We start from the raw sequence: 8,374 nt of genomic DNA, 5'->3' as shown, positions 1-8,374 counted from the left end.
TCTCATGGTTGAAGGCTTTAATTATTACATCCACTTTATTTGAACTTTGGTGGATAGTTGTCTTGGCGATCATACCTCACCTCCTTATTTTTAAATTAAACAATAAACTTATAAGACAATAAATTATCGTAGAGTTATAATTGTATTGATTGTATTAAAACTTTTAACTTACTTATAAAAACAAGTTTAAAAATTTACATTAATGTATATATTTGTTTGTATATTGTGGATATCCAGTTAAATTGGACAAGGAGATATATAACATGTATAACACGCCAAACGCCATAATTGTTTAACATTGTTCTATTTTTCCATCAATTTACATGACAGTTCCTCTGTTTATCAAAGTCAGATTGATATGATGTTAAGAGGGCAGAAGTCATTAACCCTGCAAAACAACAAAACCATAGCATAATACATATATTGGTTTATTTGACTCAAGCTAGCGAATAATTGCAGCAAACAATTCAGAGGTAACTTCAGATTTATTTCATCCTGAACCTTAATCGTACATTTTTTAAGATATGTTTAAAAAAAAACCCACACCTCTTCCTAAAACTTTCTATAAAGAATATCTGCAGCCTCGCGGCTGATAATTTACGATATCGATGTGTAGAAAACATTGTGTCCGTGGCTGATATTTTACGATATCGATGTGTAGAAAACATTGTGTTCGCGGCTGATATTTTACAATATCGATGTGTAGAAAACATTGTGTTCGCGGCTGATATTTTACGATATCGATGTGTAGAAAACATTGTGTTCGCGGATGAAATTTTACGATATCGATGTGTAGAAAACATTGTGTTCGCGGCTGATATTTTACGATATCGATGTGTAGAAAACATTGTGTTCGCGGATGAAATTTTAAGATATCGATGTGTAGAAAACATTGTCCTCCCGGCTTATATTTTACGATATCGATGTGTAGAAAACATTGTGTTCGTTGCTGATATTTTACGATATCGATGTGTAGAAAACATTGTGGTCGTGGCTGATATTATACGATATCGATGTGTAAAAAACATTGTGTCCGTGGTTGATATTTTACGATATCGATGTGTAGAAAACATTGTGTTCGTGGCTGATATTTTACGATATCGATGTGTAGAAAACATTGTGTCCGTTGCTGATATTTTACGATATCGATGTGTAGAAAACATTGTGTCCGTTGCTGATTTTTTACGATATCGATGTGTAGAAAACATTGTGTTCGCGGCTGATATTTAACGATATCGATGTATAGAAAACTCGATGGTCTTTACTTCTCAATCCCTCACAAAAAAATCCTATAGCAATGCATATATATACAAAATGGTGAAACGAAATACATAGAACAAATCAATGAGACATGAGAAAACTTGTTTTTATATCGTTTTTGATTATTTGATGCATCTGTAACTTTTATGACTTCTCTCACTTATAACCAGTATATAGTTTGACATCTTTTACTTATAATCAGTATATAGTTTGACATCTTTTACTTATAATCAGTATATAGTTTGACTACTTTACTTACAATCAGTATATATTTTGACAACAAGTTTAAAAATTTACATTAATGTATATATTTGTTTGTATATTGTGGATATCCAGTTAAATTGGACAAGGAGATATATAACATGTATAACACGCCAAACGCCATAATTGTTTAACATTGTTCTATTTTTCCATCAATTTACATGACAGTTCCTCTGTTTATCAAAGTCAGATTGATATGATGTTAAGAGGGCAGAAGTCATTAACCCTGCAAAACAACAAAACCATAGCATAATACATATATTGGTTTATTTGACTCAAGCTAGCGAATAATTGCAGCAAACAATTCAGAGGTAACTTCAGATTTATTTCATCCTGAACCTTAATCGTACATTTTTTAAGATATGTTTAAAAAAAAACCCACACCTCTTCCTAAAACTTTCTATAAAGAATATCTGCAGCCTCGCGGCTGATAATTTACGATATCGATGTGTAGAAAACATTGTGTCCGTGGCTGATATTTTACGATATCGATGTGTAGAAAACATTGTGTTCGCGGCTGATATTTTACAATATCGATGTGTAGAAAACATTGTGTTCGCGGCTGATATTTTACGATATCGATGTGTAGAAAACATTGTGTTCGCGGATGAAATTTTACGATATCGATGTGTAGAAAACATTGTGTTCGCGGCTGATATTTTACGATATCGATGTGTAGAAAACATTGTGTTCGCGGATGAAATTTTAAGATATCGATGTGTAGAAAACATTGTCCTCCCGGCTTATATTTTACGATATCGATGTGTAGAAAACATTGTGTTCGTTGCTGATATTTTACGATATCGATGTGTAGAAAACATTGTGGTCGTGGCTGATATTATACGATATCGATGTGTAAAAAACATTGTGTCCGTGGTTGATATTTTACGATATCGATGTGTAGAAAACATTGTGTTCGTGGCTGATATTTTACGATATCGATGTGTAGAAAACATTGTGTCCGTTGCTGATATTTTACGATATCGATGTGTAGAAAACATTGTGTCCGTTGCTGATTTTTTACGATATCGATGTGTAGAAAACATTGTGTTCGCGGCTGATATTTAACGATATCGATGTATAGAAAACTCGATGGTCTTTACTTCTCAATCCCTCACAAAAAAATCCTATAGCAATGCATATATATACAAAATGGTGAAACGAAATACATAGAACAAATCAATGAGACATGAGAAAACTTGTTTTTATATCGTTTTTGATTATTTGATGCATCTGTAACTTTTATGACTTCTCTCACTTATAACCAGTATATAGTTTGACATCTTTTACTTATAATCAGTATATAGTTTGACATCTTTTACTTATAATCAGTATATAGTTTGACTACTTTACTTACAATCAGTATATATTTTGACATCTTTTACTTATAATCAGTATATAGTTTGACTACTTTACTTACAATCAGTGTATACTTTTAAGTGTGAATGTCTTATATTACATATAACTTAAATTATTTCAGAAAGTTTTCTGTTTTTAACTTTGCTGAAATTGCATATTTCTATGAGTAAAGGATTACAAATAGATTGAAAGCCTCATTAATTGTTTAAATTTAGATTTTGAAATAGTTTGGTACACTGCCAGGTCGATCTTAAATTCCCCGGAAGTGAGTGTGCACAAACTGTTGCATATTTCTGATTAGAACTAAACAAGATACAATCAAACATGTAAAGGGTTATTTCAAAGATAATCATCTTCAGTCATGTTGGCTTTTTGTTGAGGAAATCATTTTATTTAAGATGAAAGCTGAAGACTAAAAAAAGTATTATAAATGTAAATATGAGACGTGAGTATAATTAAAAGTGTTTAACAGAACATTTGAATAGGTAGGCGTCAGTAGAATGAAAACTGTTTAACAGACCATGTGAATACTAGGTAGACGTCAGTAGAATGAAAAGTGTTTAACAGACCATGTGAATACTAGGTAGACGTCAGTAGAATGAAAAGTGTTTAACAGAACATGTAAATAGGTAGGCGTCAGTAGAATGAAAACTGTTTAACAGAACATGTAGATAGGTAGGCGTCAGTAGAATGAAAACTGTTTAACAGAACATGTAAATAGGTAGGCGTCAGTAGAATGAAAACTGTTTAACAGAACATGTAAATAGGTAGGCGTCAGTAGAATGAAAACTGTTAAACAGAACATGTGAATAGGTAGGCATAAGTAAAATGAAAACTGTTTAAAAATGAGAACATGTGAATAGGTAGGCGTCAGTAAAATGAAAACTGTTTAACAGAACATGTAAATTGGTAGGCGTCAGTAAAATGAAAACTGTTTAACAGACCATGTGAATAGGTAGGCGTCAGTAGAATGAAAACTGTTTAACAGAACATGTAAATAGGTAGACGTCAGTAGAATGAAAACTGTTTAACAGAACATGTAAATAGGTAGACGTCAGTAGAGTGAAAACTGTTTAACAGACCATGTGAATAGGTAGGCGTCAGTAGAATGAAAACTGTTTAACAGAAAATGTAAATAGGTAGACGTCAGTAAAATGTAAACTGTTTAACAGAACATGTGAATAGGTAGACGTCAGTAGAATGAAAACAGTTTAACAGAACATGTGAATAGACGTCAGTAGAATGAAAACTGTGTACAAGAACATGTGAATTACAACGTTCTTTTTTCAATCAAAACATCGACATATTTGCATATTAATTTTAGTAGTTTTTAATTAAAAGACATATAATCTTTTATAATCAATATGAACAGAACTTATTTTGTTGCACAAGGCTTTTTCATAAATTGTCTTTTTAGTTAATGCAAATCTGAGATCAATGCAAACATCACATACAAATAAAATTGGTTAATCATGCTAATATTTCAGTGGATTATTGTAGTCCCTAGGCGGCATACTTCTACAAAAAATATTTGCTCTGCTTCCTAAATAAACACATATATAATAATCTGTATTGCCAATTTGTCATATTAACAAATTAAACATGTTTGTGACAAACTGAAAAACGAAACTAACATACACTCATACATATAATATATATATATGTATATATTAATTGTTGCAAGTATATAATATAGTGACAAATCAAAATATAAATTACAACATATTAATATACCACAAAGCTTTTAACCATGGTAAATCAAGAGTCCTCTGTCCTTAGTCATGTCAGTTTCATTGACAGTTTTAAAAAGGAACCTAAACTTTGTACCTGCTGAAAATTTGATGGATTGAGTATAATTATATTGTAGTTTTTTCTTAAACATGTCTGTAATTTGAGAAGCAATTTCAGTGAATTAATTATTTCTTAAATTTTAGTTTATATTTCGCAATGAAAGAAGAAGTGACATTCATCAGCTATATCTTTAATTGGGCAAAAATTACATAATTTAAGATTTCGTGGTACTTCTTTTATATCTATACCTAATTCAGACTTTGATCATATATCGACGGTCGTATTTGTTAACAAATTAACATGCATAGAAAATATTTTAAAGTTATGACCAACCTAACAATATGACTTTTCCTAAATTACGACATGTTTGATATAGCCACTTAGGACACAGATAAGTTTTCAGAGCGCTTCCAAAACCAGACACCAGGTGTTTCAAATCAACTCCATATATTAGAGAAGACAGGTGCTTTTAATTGCGTAAGTAATTAAACAAATTCAGTTTATTCATGAAGACTATCAAATAAATATACACAGGAAACAAACTTAGAAGTAGATGTTTGTTGCTGAACGAAGTCAAAGCTTCAAAACTAATGATATAGATGAGATGGAATTATTCACCTCACACACATAATATCATCTTTTTATTTTATATATATATTATGGAATGGCTCCCGAGAAAATGAAGGTAAATCGAAAATACAAATTACGCAGTGCGAAAATACATAAAATATTGTTAGAATATTATCATTTATTAACCAACTAAGTGCATTATTGCCAAAAATGACTGTTTATTAAAAATTACATATTTTCTGTAATGGCCCTATTTTTCTGTAATGGCCCTGTTTTTTCTGTAATGGCCCTGTTTTTCTGTAATGGCCCTGTTTTTTCTGTAATGGCCCTGTTTTTCTGTAATGGCCCTGTATTAATGCCCAGTTTGTCTGTATTAAGCCCTGTTAGTGCTTTTAATCAAGTTAATAAAACTAAGTTGTAAAGAGTATAATACCTTTTTGTATTTTATTTAATTTAGTAACCAGCAACCAACATTAAAGAACCATATAAAGGGATCACTGTTCATCCTGTTTTTAACACATATCTCTTTCAATAGTTATCAAAAGTACCAGGATTATAATTTAGTACGCCAGACTTAATATCTTGGATATTTGGTATATTTAAAGCTTTATAATGGTGAAGTACAAATTATTTTGTTCAAACTAAACTGTCATTAAAAGAGTAAGACAGTACATCAAGTTAGCAGCAACACGTACACTTTTGTTCAGTTGGTTAATAAATGTATTAAGAAATGGGTGTTTTTATAATGGCCCTGTTATATGTCCTCGGTCAGTAATAATGACCTCGGATGTCTGTAATAGCCCTCGGCGTTACCTCGGGCCATTACAGACTTCCTCGACCATTATAACAGACCTTGGACATATAACAGGGCCATTATAAAAACACCCATTCATTAATACTATAATAAAAAGTAAATATTAATACTGCTGGTGTGGTGTCCACCCTCCTCAGTGCAAACGACTTTTTAATTAATAGAACAGCAAGCCTGCATTAAATGATCTTAAAAGTAATTACAGTCTATCGCTTTTAGATGATTTTGTAAATCCTGGATAGATATTATTTATATTTTTGAAGCTGTCTACGTAAAGATTTATTAATGTAATAAGACTTGGGTGGTTGAGCTGCGCAGACTTATTATTAATCAATTGAGAATGGTCAAAACTGATATTTAAATATATGTGATCGCGAGTATATGAAACAGGGAAAACACGTACTACACAATGAAAAACGCACAAAGAGCTGTTTGTTAAAACTAAAATTATTACAATCTTTGAAATTATGTTAAAAACAACGAATTTAACAAATCTGGGAATGTGGGATAAAATTGGTCAAACAAATTTATAACAGCATGTGCATAACTTCAATATATGTACAAGTGCTCTGCGAAGTTTAATTGATCCGGACAAAATGCTCTAGGATAAGTTGATTACACAAATTGTGTAGTGTCTTCTGTAGATTTCGATGAAAAATGATTGTTCCTAAAAAAAAAAAATAAAAAAAAAATCATTTAACAATTCCATATTAGCATCAACATGTGTGTAATCTGGTTTTGAGGTTTCAGTGATATGGATTGAAAACTTTACGACGATTTAATATTAACACGAAACTGGTAGGAAAATGATTTCTTAATTAATATAAGTTCCCAAGTTTAGAGAAAAAGTGAAACAATTCTTTCAAAGCTGGTGTACACATTCAACATGAATTGGTAAAAGGCTATTTTAAATAAAACATATATAGCTCGTGGTACAATCAGTCATATTAGGGCGAAGACAAGCATGATTTCATACAAATTCTAAGTCTTCTATTTTTCTTTGCTTTACATCTTCAATGGGTTTCTATCTTATATATACAGTTACTATGCAATTGATGGCGATTCATATGTTTCGTGTACTGAATATACCTTTGCATTAACATTTTTTCTACCAATTCAGATATTCTAGTTCACAACCCACTATGCATGCATTGTACATGACCCACATTAGGGGCCTATTTTAAACCCACCATGCTTTGTGCATAACCCACGACAGAGACCTAGTTTAAACCCACCATGCATTGTACATGTCACACGCCAGAAACCAACTTTAAACCCACCATACATTGTAAATGTCACACACGAGAGAATATGTTTAAACCCACCATGTATTGTATCTGTCCCACGCCAGAGACGTAGTTTAATCCAACATCCATTGTACAAATCACACGCTAGAGACCTAGTTTTAACCCAACATGCATTGTAAATATCACACGCTAGAGACCTAGTTTTAACCCAACATGCATTGTACATATCACACGCTAGGGACCTTATTTTAACCCACCATGCGTTGTACATGTCACACGCTAGGGACCTAGTTTAACCCAAAATGCATTGTACATGTCTCATACCAGAGACCTAGTTTTAACGCACCATGGGTTGTACATGCCATACGCTATAGAGACCAAGTTTAAACCCACCATACATTGTACATGTCACACACCAGAGAATATGTTTAAACCCACCATGTATTGTATCTGTCCCACGCCAGAGACGTAGTTTTAATCCAACATCCATTGTACAAATCACACGCTAGAGACCTAGTTTTAACCTAACATGCATTGTACACATATCACACGCTAGAGACCTATATGTAGTTTTAACCCAACATGCATTGTACATATCACACGCTAGGGACCTTATTTTAACCCACCATGCGTTGTACATGTCACACGCTAGGAACCTAGTTTTAACTCAAAATACATTGTACATGTCTCATACCAGAGACCTAGTTTTAACGCACCATGGGTTGTACATGTCATACGCTAGAGACCTAGTTTGAACCCACCATGCATTGTACATGTCACACGCAAGAGACCTAGTTTTAACCAAACATGCGTTGTACATGTCACAAACCAGAGACCTAGTTTTAACCCAGCATGCGTTGTACATGCCACACACCAGAGACCTAGTTTGAACCCACCATGTATTGTACATGTCACACGCCAGAGACCTAGTTTCACCCCACCATGTATTGTACATGTTCCACGACAGAGACCTAGTTTAAACCAACAATGCGTTGTACATGTCCCACGCCAGAAATATAGTTTAAAACCCATCATGCATTGTACATGTCCCACGACAGAGACCTAGTTTAAAACC

The sequence above is a fragment of the Mytilus galloprovincialis genome, chromosome 7 (assembly GCF_965363235.1).
Source record: "Mytilus galloprovincialis chromosome 7, xbMytGall1.hap1.1, whole genome shotgun sequence".
Taxonomy (NCBI): Eukaryota; Metazoa; Mollusca; class Bivalvia; order Mytilida; family Mytilidae; genus Mytilus; species Mytilus galloprovincialis.
Note: the sequence above shows the minus strand (reverse complement) of the source record.